The following is a 16079-nucleotide window of genomic DNA, read 5'->3' on the forward strand; positions in this document are numbered from 1 at the left end:
ATTACACCATCTATAGTGAGGTGGTTGGATGGTTTCACCCTTCTCAATGGACATGAGTTTGAGCCAACTCCAGGAGATGGTGAAGGACAGAGAAGCCTGGTGTGCTGCAATCCATGGAGTCTCAGAGTTAGACACAACTGAGTGACTGAACCACAACAACAACAATGGAAAGAGTGTACTGGGTTGATAGTGTCCCCTAAAATTTCATATATACCTGAAGCCTCAGGATGTGATCTTATTTGGAAATGGGTCTTTGCATATGTAATCAGTTACAATGAGGTCATACTGGATTAGAGTAGGTGCTAAATCCAGTCAGTGGCTGGTGTCCTTATACAAAGCAGTTCATGTGAAGACACACAGGGACAATCAAGAAATGACAGAGTGGAGTAATCCAGCTACAAACCAAGAAATTATAAGGATTGCTAGGAGCCACCAGAAACTAGGGAGCAGCAAGGAAAGATGCTGTTCAAGGGCTAAGGGATTCCTTGTTTTAAGCACCAATTTGTGGTCATTTGTTATTGCAACCAAAGGATACTAATCTACGATCCAACCCATTTTCACAACCAGGTAAGAATAGGCTCTCTTGCTACTTCCCACCCACGCAGATGCATCCCTATGTCACACAAGTGCCCTTCTATTCACCTGTCTGCCTCTTCCATTCCTGCCTACAGGCTCTGGTTCAATGCTCTGGCATTGGCCTGTCTCCTTACCCATCAACTCTACCTTGCTCAAGGCCTCAGCCCTCATCAGGCTAAAACTAACTATTTTAGGGTGTTAAAATAGGTGTTAGCTCTGTTAGCTTTAATAGCTCTGTCAGCTGTTCAGACCCATGACTTGGACCTACTTCTGTCAATGTTGAATCCCCCCTCTAAATATCAACCTCCTGTTATTCCTCCAGAACAGCCCCTGCTCCCCCAGACTTGGGAAGGCTCTGTACTCACAAGAGACACTCATTTAATTTGTGCTAAACATATGTTATGTGTCTGGTGGGTCAAAAGCCTAACAAAAGTTGTACAGCTTTTCATATAGCCCCCTGGAGCTTGCGCCAGTGGTGAAATACAGACCCAAACACACCGTACACATGACATGGGTGTAGAAGGTGGTCTGGCATAGTGGGAAAGAGCTATTACCTCAGACACCCAAGGTCGAGAACCAAGCTCATTGCCAGGCTTATTCAATTCTCATATTCTCTGGTAAACCTTCTCCTTCCTCCAGTCATTCACCAAGAATTAGTTGCTGAGCATCATGTGAGGATAGGAGCTGAGAATTCAGCAGTGAACAGGGTAGACAAGACCCCAGTTTTCATGGAGATAATTTTTTTAAATTAGACTTTATTTTTTTAGTGAAGTTTTAGGTTCACAGCAAAATTGAGAGGACGACACAGAGATTCCACATATACCCTCTACCCCCACATACATGTAGCCTCTCCTATTTTCAACAACCCCCACTAGACCGGTATATGTGCTACAATCAATGAACCTATATTAATACATCAATATCACCCAAAGTCTATATTTTGCATTTGGATTCATTCTTGTTATATGTTCTATAGGTTTTGATAAATGTATAATAATATGTATCTATTAAAAGCAGAGGCATTACTTTGCCGACAAAAGTCCATCTAGTCAAAGCTATGACTTTTCTGGTAGTCATGTATGGATGTGAGAGTTGACTTATACAGAAAGCTGAGCACCGAAGAATTGGTGCTTTTGAACTGTGGTGTTGGAGAAGATTCTTGAGAGTCCCTTGGAATGCAAGGAAATCAAACCAGTCAATCCTAAAGGAAGTCAATCTTGAATATTCATTGGAAGGACTGATGCTGAAGCTGAAACTTCAATACTTTGGCCATCTGATGCAAAGAACTGACGAGTTGGAAAAGACCCTGATGCTGGGAAAGATTGAAGGCTGGAGGAGAAGGGTATGACAGAGGATGAAATGGTTGGATGGCATCACCAACTTGATGGACATGAGTCTGAGTAAACTCGAGGAGTTGGTGATGGACAGGGAGGCCTGGCGTGCTGCAGTCCATGGGGTCACAAAGAGTTGGACATGACTGAGCAACTGAACTGAATTGATTATGGCATCACACAGAGTGGTTTCACTGCCTTAAAAATCCTCTGTGGTTAGCCTATTCGTCCCTTCTTCTCACTAACCCTTGGAAAGCATGGATCTTTTTACCATCTCCATAGTTTTGCTGTTTCTAGAATTTCCTATAGTTGAAATATTAGCCTTTTTAGATCAGCTTCTTTCACTTAGGAATATGCATTTCTTTCCTCTATGACTTTTTGTAACTTGATAGCTCATTTCTTTTTAGCTTGGAATAATATTCCATTGTCTAGATATACCACAATTATTTTTCACCAGCTAAAGGACAATCTGGTTGCTTCTAAGTCTTGATGTTTATAAGTAAAGCTGCTATAAACATCCTTCCATGTGCAGGCTTTTGTGCGGACATAGTTTTCAACTCCTTTGGATAAATACCAAAGACCACAATTGCTAAAGAGCTTCCCAGGTGGCGCTAGGGGTAAAGAATCTGCCTGCCAGTGCAGGTTCCATCCCTGGGTTGGGAAGATCCCCTGAAGAAGGGAATGGCAACCATTCTAGTATTCTTGCCTGGAGAATCCCATGGACAGAGGAACCTGGCAGGTACAGTTCATAGGATCACAATGAGTAGGATACAAATGAAATGACTTAGCACTCACAATTGCTAGAATGTATGGTAAGAGTATATTTAGCATTATAAGAAACGGTTAAACTGTCCTTCACAGTGGCTGGACCATTCCATCTTCCCACCAGCAATGAACGAGAGTTCCTGTTGCTCCATATCCTTGCCAGCATTTGGCATTATCAATGTTCTGGATTTTGTTCATTCTCATAGACTAGCATTTCATTATTGTTTTAACTGGCACTTCTCCAGTGATGTATCATCTTTTCATAGCAGCTAATATTTTAGGGCAAGCAACTCAGTCTCTCCTCTCTACAGAGCGCAGCACCCTCCATAAGCTCTGTGCATCCCTTTATTATTTTTGTCTCCTGCAGACTGGCAGGCTTTGGAGCAGGCCCATCAGCTTTCATTTTCTTACTTCCCAGAGCACTTGGCACAGGCTAGGTAGATGCTCAATGATTGTATGTGAGGTGCCTGTATGTTGAATGGTTGAAACTTTGAGCAGTGTGCTGATTCAGAGGATTCATGGCAATGGGCAGGAGTAAAAAGATATGCAGCAGCATCTGTGAAGTCATGAGCAACAGGCATGGATGCCAGTGCTGGATCAAGTGCTGCTCTCAAAGACTGCAAGTTGACTTCTGGCCAGAGCCCTCCTGGAAGTTTCCTTATTCTGCAAGTGCAGCTCTTTTCCTCTGCCTGACAGGGGAATGTATTGAGCACTCCCAGATGGGCCTTTCCCCAAACAGGGCCACTGGGGCCCAAATGAATCAAGTAGAAGGAGGGTGAGCAGAGTCAGCAGCGGAAGAAAGTCTTAGCTACAAGGTCAGACCTCATTTGGAAACAAGCACGATAGAAGACAGGCAGTTTTTCTTGGATCCTTGTACAAGGAGAAGGGATATTTCCTTCCTTTGCTGGTGAATACCTTCTCACTGTATGACTAAATAATACTCTTGTCAATTCTCTCTCCCATCCGAAATGAGATCCAAGAGAATTCTGGCAAAATTCTGGAACCTGGTGTTGGAAGACCCAGTTCCAGCCTTGCCATCACTCTAGACAATGTCGGTGACCTGGGACTCCTGACTTCTCTGTGCCTCAGTTTCCAGATCAAATAAAGGGGACGTGGTAAAAACTTCCCCTGGGCCTGTGGTCATGAAGCAGGATGGCAATTAACTTGGAATGCTTTGAAAAACTGTAAAGCAGTCTACAAAAGCAAAGCATTAATGTCTCCCTCTTAGAAGCAAGTTCATAAAGTGACCCTGGCTTCCTCGACATCCTTTCTCTTCTCCATCTCTGCTGTAGGAAGCAGCACCTGAATAACAGGAAGAAAACAGCAGAGAATGCAGACTTGCAGAAACCAATGGCCTCTAGGAAAGGAAAGCAGCAGAGAAGCTAGAAAAATGAAGGAATCAGTAGTTCGGCACAAGGTCACTGAGGAATATCTGACCTTGTCACAGTGTTTTGCACTATTCAAAGTGTATTCCCCACACTGTTTTATTCTCATGAGATTTGATTGACTCTTTCCAGGTCAGATGGACATTCTGTTCCTTTTGAGTGATGAATACACTGAGGCCTAGTGGGGTAAGTGACTTGTGTGAAGTTTGTAGAAGTCTAGAGTGGAGTGGGAACATAAAAAAAAAAATCTCCTAAATTCCACCCTTGAGTTTCCAATATAGCCCACCATGCTGCAGTATTGGGCAAGAGAGGGCACACCTTGGTTCGATAGTCCCTGAACTGAGAAGAATCCTGGGAAACAGCTTTAGCTTCTGGAATCTTCATGAACCACTTTAAGATCATGATGAAGCCCTGTAAACCAACTTCCAGGAAATTGCTTGCCTTTCACTCGAATTCTAACATGCAATTTTAACATACAAATTCAAGGGCTTGCTTGAATATGGAGTTGAGTCCCTCTTCTAGAGTGTACTTGGAAGCATGTTCTGAGTAAAGAGGTGAAACATTTACTGACTGCTTAGGGGATAGGGAAGGGTGTCATTTTGGTTTTCTCTACTTGTAATACCTCAACTAACACATACATTTCAAAAAGGAACTGGTTTAGAAAACAAGAAAATAAAATGTAGACTTCAATCCAAGCAGCCTATCCCAAGAATTGCCAAAACTTTAGAGATACACACCCAGTTTTTAAAAGGCTTCAAAGTAGACCCAAAAGGTTATTAGTTTTAGAAATTGCTTCTGTTATTACTATTTCTGCTTTAAAATTATTACTTCTTCTGCAATTTTAGTCACTTTCTTTCCAAGCCTAAAATTTTGGCAAAGTAATGCCAGATAGGGAAATTAAATGTAAAATACTGAAAATTCAAAGCTTTGCTCAAGAAAGCATCAACTGGTGGTTTAAATGGTCAAGAGCTGCTAATAAGAATAGTTCAGTCTCCTGTTTGTAAAGTGAAATCTTGACAAGTTTAGAATGAATTTCGGTTGTGTTCTTTTTCCTACAACTGAGTGTAAATTCTTGCAGCCATTCCTTTAAGCCTTGAGTCCAAACATTTCTATATCATTTTATGTATAATCTAAATGTAAATTCATTTTTAGAAAAGCACTGAGGAAAATCCTAGTTCAGTGCTTCTGAGCTTCATAATCAAAGATGTACTGGTTCATTTAATGTGAGATCTCTATACTGAGTAGATATTCTTTAAAAACTAGGTATTTTAAAACTCTTGCCCAAAGTTGGGTCATCCACTTTAATGGCTAATGTGCAGCCTCTCCAGACTCTTTCTAGGGTTTCAGTCCTTTCCCTGACACCTGGAGGCATCCCTGAAAACCTTTCCTCAAATTATCTGAAGCTGACATAATTTTTGCCCTTGAAACTTATTCCTCCCCTTCCAGTTCCTACTGAAATCAACGTATCCGCCCATAAATACAGCTGACAAGCCCCTAAGATACCTTGAATGCTCCCTGTTCCCCACCCATCCCTGTTCATTCCAGCCAGTTGCCAGGTCCCAAGCTGCCCATCCATCCAGCATCTCTCAACTGCCCATCATCTCCATTCCCACAGATGCTCTCTAAGCTCCAACCTGGGCCAATGTTACTAAGTTTTCCACATCTGATATCTATGTGCTCTTTCTTAATGCTATGTTTTTGAACAAAGACCCAAAAATGAACAAAACAGCTCTAATCAAGTCATTCCTTTGTTCAAAACCTTCGAAAACATTCTAAGCTATGTCCAAATTTTTAAACGTAGAAGTCAAGGCTCTGCAAGGCCTGGTTTCCACATACATTTGTGGGCTTCTCTTCCTGCTCCCAGTTACACACTCTAGAATCCAGCCACATTTTCCCTGTTTTCTACTCCCTCTAGACTCCAGTCCCATTTCCCTGTTTTCTGCACCCATGCTTCTTTCTGCTCCACTCTTTATTAGTACAAGAGTTCAGGAGTCTCGCTGCCTAGTTTTTCAAGCTCAGCCCATTACAAGCTGTTACACTGGGCAAAGCACCTCTCTGTGCCTCTTGTTTGTAACAAGCAGGTAATATAATATCACAGGCACTGTGAGAATAACTTAAGTGTGTAGAACGCTTAGCAGAGTACCTAGCATACAGGAAGATAGAAATAATTGTCAACTGCTGTTATTATTCCCCCCCTATTTATTTTTATCCCAATTTCTATCATTTTTCAATGCCAAAATATGTCACCAATCTCTTGGAGCCTTCTCTTGTCCTCGAAGGATAATGTTTCTCCTATCAACTGCCCCAGTGCTCTACCTTCTCGATGATGAATATGCCATTCTCTAACTCACATTTATTTGTATCCACACATTATCTCTGCCACCAAATTGTAAATTCCTTTTAAAAGCAGGATTTATTCATTCGGTTAATAGCACTTGAGGGCCTGCTATGTGCTGGGCCCTGTGTTAAGCATAAGATCAATATCTCATTCCTCTTTTTATGCTTGCCAGCAGCGAGCACAGTAAGACATAACTGGCACTTAATAAATATTTCTGTCATAAATGGATGATTATGCCCATTCAATTAATGATTTGGTAAGAACATAAATGAGCTCTTCCCCCCCAAATTGTGCAAGAATGTGTAAGCCCCAGAAGTGAAACTGGCAACCTATTTTAAGACAAAAGTTTAAAATCCTATAATCTTAAGAGCTGCTACATTTTTAAAAATATTTTTTAAATTGATCATTTTATTTAACAAAATTCCTAGTTTTTTTTAGAACTTAAAAGTATGCACAGGCTTATGAAGTATTATTCAGCAGTAAAAAGAAGCAAATTAATATTACAGGCAACATATTGGATGGATCTTGAGGGCATTATGCTAAGTAAAAAAGCCAGATCTCAAAAGGTAACATTTTGTTGGATTCCAGTTATGTAACATCTTCAAAATGACAAAATTATTATCTTGTTAATGATACAGTATTTGCATAGATTGTACTTCATTTAAAGTTATTTTAAAATATTCGCTATGTTTCCTGTACTGTACAATATATCCTTGTAGCTTATTCAATATTTTATACACAGTAGTTTATACCTTGTAATCTTCTAACCCTATCTTGCTCCTCCCCTTTCCGTCCTCCCATTGATAAAAACTAGTTTGTTCTCTATATTTGTGACTTGTCTCTTTTTTGTTATATTCATTTTTTTGTTTTATTTTCTAGATTCCATGAATAAGTAACAGCATACAATATTTGTCTTTCTCTGTCTGACTTGTTTCACTAAGCATCATACCCTCTAGTTCCATCTACGTTGTTGCAAATTTCATTCTTTTTTATGGCTTATGTTCTGTTGTGTACACACACACACACACACACACACAACATATTCTTTATTCATTCATCTGTTGATGGACGTTTAGACTGATTCCACATATTGTTGGTTGTCGTTGTTCAGTCTCTCAGTTGTCTCCAACTCTTTGCGACCTCAAGTGCTACAGAACAACAGGCTTCCCTGTCCTTCACCATCTCCCAGAACTTGCTCAGATTCACGTATATGGTGTCAATGGTGCCATCCAACACTCTCATTCTCTGCCCTTCTCCTCCTGCCCTCAATCTTTCCCAGCATCAGGGTCTTTTCAAATGAGTCAGCTCTTCATATCAGATGGCCAAAGTATTGCAGCTTCAGCTTTAGCATCAGTCCTTCCAATGAATATTCAGAACTGATTTCCTTTAGGGTTGACTGGTTGGATCTCCTTGCTGTCTAAGGGACTCTCAAGAGTCTTTTCCAGCACCACAATTTAAAAGCATCATTTCTTCAGCACTCAGCCTTCTTTATGGTCCATTTATTAAATCCATACATGACTACTGGAAAAACCATACTCTGATTGTATGGACCTTTGTCAGCAAAGTAGTATCTCTACTTTTTAATACACTGTTTAGGTTTGTCAAAGCTTTCCTTCCAAGGAAATTTCATGGCTGCAGTCACTGTCCACAGTGATTTTGGAGCCGAAGAAAATAAAATCTGTCACTGTTTCCACTTTATCACCATCTATTTAACATGAAGTGATTGGACCACATGCCATGGTCTTTGTTTTTAAGCCAGGCTTTTCACTCTCCTCTTTCACCCTCATCGAAAGGCTCTTTAGTTCCTCTTCACTTTCTACCATTTGAGTGGTATTATCTGCATAGCTGAGGTTGTTGATATTTCTTCAGCAATCTTGATTCTACTTGTGATTCATCCAGCCTAGCATTTCACATGATGCAATCTGCAAGGAAGTTAAATAAGCAGAGTGACAATATACAGCCTTGACATACTCCTTTCCAATTTTGAAGAAGTCTGTTGTTCCATGTCTGGTTCTAAATGTTGCCTCTTGACCTGTATACAGGTTTCTCAGAAGACAGGTAGGTAGTTTGGTATTCCCATATCTTAAGAATTTCCCACAGTTTGTTGTGATCCACACAAAGGCTTTAGTGTAGTCAATGAAATAGACATAGTTGTATGCAAAGAATGTTCAAACTATCGTACAATTGCACTCATTTCCCATGCTAGCAAGGTAATGCTCAAATCCTTCAAGCTAGGCTTCAGCAGCATGTGAACAGAGAACTTCCAAATATACAAGCTGAATTTGTAAAAGGCAGAGGAACCAAAGATTAAATTGCCAACATCCTCTGGATCACAGAAGAAGCAAGGGAATTCCAGAGTGGTACCTACTTCTGCTTCATCTATTTCCATATCTTGGCTATTGTGAATAATGCTTCTGTGAACATTGCGGTGCCGGTCTCTTTTCAAATTAGGGTTTTCATTTTATTTGAATACATACTCAGGAGTGGAATGCTGTTATATGGTAGTTCTATTTTTAGTTTTATGAAGAAACTCCGTACTACTTTCCATGATGGCTATACTGATTTACATTCCCACCAACAGTGTACAAAAGTTCCCTTTTCTCTGCATCCTCACCAACATTTGTTATCGTAGACTTTATGATGATAGCCATTCTGACAGGTGTGAAGTGCTGTCTCATTGTGGTTTTGATTTGCATTTCTCTGATTATTAGTAATGGTGAGCATCTTTTCATGTGACTGTTGGCCATTTGTATATCTTCCTTGGAAACATGCCAGAATTATTGAGACAGAGCACAAATGAGTGGTTATCAGGGATTAGAGACGGTGAGAGGGAGGGGGTGGGTTTGACTGTAAGGAAGCACAAGGGAGATCTTTGTGGTGATGTTCTGTATCTTGACTGGGGTGATGAGTGCAAGAATCTGCACCTGTGATGAAATGACAGAGCTGCACATACACATTCCAGCACTGTCAATTTCCTGGTTTCAGTGTTGTGCTATAGTTACATTACAGTGTGACCACTGGGGGAAATCAGGTCATGGATATGCTGTTCCTCTCTATATAGTCTTTGCAACTTGCTCTGAATCTGTAATTATTTCAAAATTAAAAGTTAAAAAGCCATCTTGGTTTAAATTAGGAAGTTGTCTGGCTCTTCTGAGATGTTAAAAGGAATCACCAAGTTTACTCGGGACCCATAGGGCTGGGACCTCATTGGAAGCACCAGAAGCTTCACGGGAGACTCTCCTGTTGGTCCTACTGACCATCAGAGGTACTCCTGTTATCACAATACTCTTCTTTGTCCCTTTCACTGCTTTCTTTGGGTGCTCATTTTTCAGCTGTATACATTCTCTTGATCCCTTCACTTTCAACTTTCTGTATGTTTGGTATGTTTCTCATAAAGAGCATTTGCATTTGTTTATCAATATAGTTTGAGAATCTGTGCATGTGGAGATGTGTTTAATTCATTTACGTAACATATCAGTCAGCCTTTAAGTGGAAAAACAGAACCAGTAGGAGATCTATATTAGGAAATTTGTTACAAGGAATTAGATCAAATTAGATTATTAGAGCTGTTTAGGCAAGTCTGAAATTGTAGGGCAGGCTGTCAGAAAGGGCAGGCTGGAACTTTCTGGCATGAACTGAAGCTACTGTCCACAGACTGAATTTCCTTTTCTTTAGAGAAGCTTTAGCTCTGCTCTCAAGACCTTTCAACTGATTGATTCGGATGATCTAAGATAATCCCTTTACTTAAAATCAACTGATTATGGACTTTAATCACATCTACAAAATACCATCATAGCATCATCTGATTAGTGTTTGAGTAGGTAGGGACTGTAGCCTAGTCAAGTTGATAAATAAAACAGGTCTTCACAAATAGTATATTGTCATCATTAATATATTTAGATTAATTCCTATGGCCTTATCTGGATTTTGTCTTTACTAGGTTTTTTTGGTTGCTACTGCTGCTTCTCTTACCCCTCCTCCCCCTCCTTCTTTTCTAATTCCCTGTCTTCCGTTGAACTGTGAGTTTCTCAATTACTTTTCACCATTTTCTAGTTTACAAGCTATAAGTTTTATTCTTTATGTGATTGCCTTTTGTGTTTTTCTAACCAAGTCTTAATCATTTTTATTTCCCCAAACAAAAGTGAGGAAAATAGAATATTCTAAATTATTTCTCAACTACTTTATCCTTAAGAAAATAATTCATGTTTTATAAGACCTTACTTTTAAACTCATATTAGTTGTTATTTCTTTTCACTGCCCAGGATCTTTTTTTTTTTTTTAATGAACATGCTTACTAATATTTTTCTCATCATCACCAGTTAGGTTCCATTTTTCCCTTCTAGATTCTCTTTCCCTCATCAGAAAGTTCTTTCAGTAAGTGATGAACTCTCTTTGTATTTCTTAAAATATCTTTATTTCATCTTCACTCTTGAGTGATAATTAAGTGTAAGATTCTGGATTGGCTGTTATATTTTTCCCTTGACACTTTGGAGGCATTTTCTTTTTTCTTCCAGATTACTTTCTGACTGATGAGAAGTCCAATGTCAATTTGATTGTTTTTCCTAATAGATTACCTGTCTTATGGTGGTTTTAAAATTTGTTTTCTTTATAGTTGATGTACTGCAGTTTGTCTCTGCCTCTCTGTTTTTCCTGCCCCACCCCCCCACTCCCCATCCCAGTTTTCTTCCATTTGTAATTTTGTGTGTGACTTTTCAATCTGAAAATTCACGTCTTAGTAAAAACTTCTCCACCAATATATTTGCATTTACTCCTTTCCTTCTCTCCCCATCTGGGGCTTTAGACACATAATGTGTCCTGCTGTGTGAGCTGTGCTAAGTCACTCCAGTCAAGTCTGACTCCTTGTGATCCTATGAACTGCAGCCCACCAGACTCCTAGTCCATAGGATCCCCCAGGAAACAATATTGGGTGGGTGGCATGCCCTCCTCCAGGGATCAAACCCATGTCTCTTATGTCTGCTGCATTGGCAGGTAGGTTTTTTTTTACCACTAGCAACACATAATAGAGTTTCTTATTCTATTCTTCAAATCTCTTATTGCCTTTCTTTTTTTAATAATACATCTTTTGAGGTCTCCAAGTCACATTCTTAAATTCATCTTCCAATTTATTAAATTTTGCTTTGGTCTACTCTGACATGTTCTATTGGATTTTACATCTATGATGGCAATTTTTTTATTTCTAGAATGTCTGCTTATTTTCAAGTCTACTTATTCTGTTTTCATGTCTTCTTCTAACTTGAGTTCAGTTGACTCATTCATCTCTTTGATCATTTTTTAGCTTAATTATTTTGAAGCTCTTTGGAAACCGCTCTGTTTTCTTTAGTATCTCAGCTGAAAATTCTCTCGTTTATTGTGTCTGCTGCCTGTCTCTTATGAGAGAGGGCTTCCTGATGTGCTTCATGTCTTTTTACGCTTAGCTCCTTTTCAGCAGTTGCTTCCCCCAGTAGCTTCTCAGTAGTGCCCTGGATTGTCAAGGTGATCTCATCCAGCACTTAGGCATTTGCCTTTAACAATACCTTCCTGACTTATCAAGTCTGGGACACTTAAAAATTGTTTTATAGTAAAATATTTCAGGCATTAAAAAAGGTATAAAGAATACTATAATTGGTAGCTATAAAGCCTTTATTCAGCTTAAGAAATAAAATATTACAAATACTTTTGAGGCCTCCATGTAGCTTCTTTCAGTGGCAATTTCCTCTCCCCACCTATCTCCAGAAATAAACACTGTGCTGAACTTGGTGATTTTCAGTCCCTCACTTGACTATATATTTCTCCAAATAATATACAGGGTTGATTTACATATTTTTAACTTTATAAAATAGTATCACACAGTATCCTTTTGCTACTTTCACCTTCAATTAAAATTTTTATCTCATTGTTTTAATGATAAATAAATCCCTAGTTTGTTTATTTTCAGTTCAGTCTTATATTCCATGACGTGGGTATACTGTAATTTAATTATTCATCCTACTTGCATATTTATGTTTTTCCTATATTTTGCAGTTACCAATAATGCTACTGTCAACTTTCCTATGAAAACCAACTTCTACACACATGCAAGAATTTTTCCAGAGAACATCCTCAGGAAAGGAATTGCTTGGATAGTAGAGAATCTGTATGGTCCACTTAAGAGATTTTGTCAAACTGCTCCCTGAAGTTACACATAATTTACCCTCCTGGAGGAGGAAATGGCAACCCACTCCAGTACTCTTGCCTGGAAGATTCCATGGACGGAGGAGCCTGGTAGGCTACAGTCCATGGAGTCGCGAAGAGTCGGACACGACCAAGCGACTTCACGTCCACTGAAAGTAACCGTACATTCCCTAACATCTTATTTAATGTTCTATCCCATAAACCTAATAGAGGTGCCTGACCTAACATAGAGTTTGTGATGGACAGGGAGGCCTGGCGTGCTGCGATTCATGGGGTCGCAAAGAGTCGGACACGACTGAGCGACTGAACTGAACTGACACTTTGTCATTTCACCCGGTTCTTCATCTTTACCAATTCCTACAATTATCAGTATATTAATATTTCCTACTCTTGTGTGTTTGAAATCATATCCGCTGGTAATTTTAACTTGTGTTTTATTTCTGTAGTCCCCAATAAAAGAGCCCATCTTTTCACACTTGTACATCCGCCATTTAGTTTCTCCCTCTTATTCCGGTTCTTTCCCATTCTTTTTCTTCTAGATTTGGGATGCTTTCAAATTAGCAGGATGCAGATTTCCAGTGGCATACACTGGAAATATCTCCTCCCAGCCTCACTTATCTTTCACTTTTTTAATGGTGAATTTTGATTTACAGAAGTTTTCATTTTAATATAGTCAGAGCTCTCAATCTATTAGTTAAACATGTATGTTGTGTGTGCTTTGTCGCATTCAAATCTTTGCAACTCCATGGACTATAACCCACCAGGCTCCTCTGTCCATGGAATTTTCCAGGCAAGAATACAGGAGTGGGTTGCCATTACCTACTCCAGAGAACCTTGTCTTCCCAACCCAGGGATCAAACCCTTGTCTCTTAAATCTCTGTTATTGGTGGGCAGGTCCTTCTCCCCTAGCGCCCAGTTTAATATAGTTGTACTTATTTTGTCTAATTAAAAATCTTTCCACACTTGAATCATAAAATGTTTTCCTACTTTTTGTTTAATTTTAAATTTTTGCTATGAAATTCAGCATTAAACCCACCTGGACTTTATTTCAAGTATGGAGTTTGATAAGACTCAATTTCATTTGTGTGTACATATAAATAATTGTGCCAGTAACTTCAATTACATTTTCATTTTTTTCTAACCACTGTCCAGTTCTACCTCTATCATAGATCAAATTTGCTTCATATACAGTTCTGCTTCTTGCCTTTTATTCTCTTCCATTGGTGTATCTGTCTTCTCTGTGACAATTCTACAACATTTTATTTATCATAGCCTTATAAAAATGTTTGCTATTTTGATAGAGTAAACCCCATTCAGGGCTTGTCTGACAAATCAGTTGGTAAAGGATCTGCCTGCAATGCAGGAGACCCCGGCTCAATTCTTGGGTCTGGAAGATCCCCTCGAGAAAGGATAGGCTACCCACTGCAGTATTCTTGCTCTGTTCTTGTGGCTCAGTTGGTAAAGAATCTAGCCTGCAATGTGGGAGACCTGGGTTCAATTCCTGGGTTGGAAAGATCCCCTGAAGAATCAGGGAAAGGCTACCCACTACAGTATTGTAGCCTGGAGAATTTCATGGACTGTATAGTCCATGGGGTCGCAAAGAGTCAGACATGACTGAGTGACTTTCACAAACCCCATTCAACCTTCTTCTTCAGAGTTGCCTTGGGTATTTATGGCACATTGCTTTCCCTATAAATTTTAGGGCCAGCTCACCCAGTTCTGTCAAAGAAGAATCCATTTTTATTGGAATCACATTGAAATACTAGTGTAAATTGTGCATTTTACTCTAATCATACTATTTAAGTATGTACAATAGTATAAATTACAATACTGCATCTTCTAAATTGCTGATACTCGAAGTGTGGTTTGTAGAGAAGCAGCATGGATACTACCTAGGAACCTGTTAGAAATTTAGAATCTTGAGCCTCACTCCAGATCTGCTGAATCAAAATCTGCATTTTAGCAAGATCCTGTGCACATTAAAGTTTGGGAAGCCCTGTTGCAATCCATAAGCATGGAAACCCTCCCCAATTATTTAAATCTTTATAAATTTATCCATAAATGCCTCATACCTCTTTTGTTAGGTTTACTGCTAGATACTTTGTTTTACCATCAATGACATACTCTAACTATATTCTATGGGGAGTACAGATGTAGGAATACAGTTGATGTTTGTATATTAAACTTCTGTGAGTTTTGTTTTACTGCCTTATCTGAAAATTCACTAATCATTTCTTCTACTATGTCTCATCCACTACTAAACCAATCTATTCCTTTTAATAGTTGTTATCCTTTTATATCTAAAATGTTTATATTCCTTTTTTTAAAAAACAGATTCTTTGATGCATTTTCTAATGAAATGCTCTATTTTCCCTTGGTTTTCTTGAGCATACAGTCATACTGTGGTCACTTGCAGGGCACTTTCTACTGTTATATTTTTGACTTTGCTTTTGGTCATTTGACCCTCTTTCTAGACTTCTGTGGTAATTTTTATTGAATGTTGGACATTGTCTATAACAACAAAAAATGTAGAGGCTATGGACTATGTTCTCTTTCTATGTAGAGGATTTAATTTTTTTCTGGCAAGTGGACAGAGTACAGGCAGATCACTTTAATGAATTGAGGCTGGGCTTCAGGCTTTGTTGGAGAGAAGGGTCTCTATTTTCAATTTGCTTTTGCACATAGGGCCCAACTCTGACTCCTAGAGCATACTCTTCAGGTGTCTCAATGGGAAGTCAAGCATGTTAACCAGGACTTCTCCACTTCTGTAAGTCATAGCTCCAAACTCTTTCTTTCCAAACAAAGCCTCTATTCAAGTTCTTTGGTCTCACAGAAGCTGCTGCTCTCTGCTTGGATCCTTGGCACCTTGCCCAAAGCACATATGATTTAGGAGTTGAAAACAACCCTACAGAAATGTACCAGGCCTGACTTCTGTGTGTTTCCCACTTTGAGATCTGGACTTCTTGAGTCCTGGCCACTTAGGTCATCCAAACTGTCCAGCTCAGTGAAACCATCACAAATCTCATACTGCTTCCTTTTACCTCTCCTTCTTTCTCCACAAATCAGCAAATTCCCTGATGGAAACAGGATAATGTGATTATGCCCTCAGGGAGCTTATCTTCTCTTTAAGTCCTTTGACTCTTACATCATGTCTATCTTGGCTGATCTCTGATGAATTCAGATAGTTGTTTTTAGTTTTTACCAGTATAATTATTCTTGAATAGTTATTATTGATAGTAGAGTTAGTTTTGTACAATTTTTCCATTATAGACACAAATAATAGTCACTTTATACAAAATTTTATTTCACTCTATTTTCTAATTTTTTCAGTAAGCACTTGGCTCATTGGTTTTCAGTTTGTTTTTTTTTAACTTTTTTTCTAATAGAATTTGAGATGTGATGTTTTCATATATATATCATTGTTGCTACACCCCACAAGTTTGTGTGTCTATATATGTGTGTGTGTGTGTGTGTGTGTGTGTATGTATATATGTATATACATCACTCCATTAG

Source organism: Muntiacus reevesi, chromosome 7 (genome assembly GCF_963930625.1).
Source record: "Muntiacus reevesi chromosome 7, mMunRee1.1, whole genome shotgun sequence".
NCBI classification, from domain to species: Eukaryota; Metazoa; Chordata; class Mammalia; order Artiodactyla; family Cervidae; genus Muntiacus; species Muntiacus reevesi.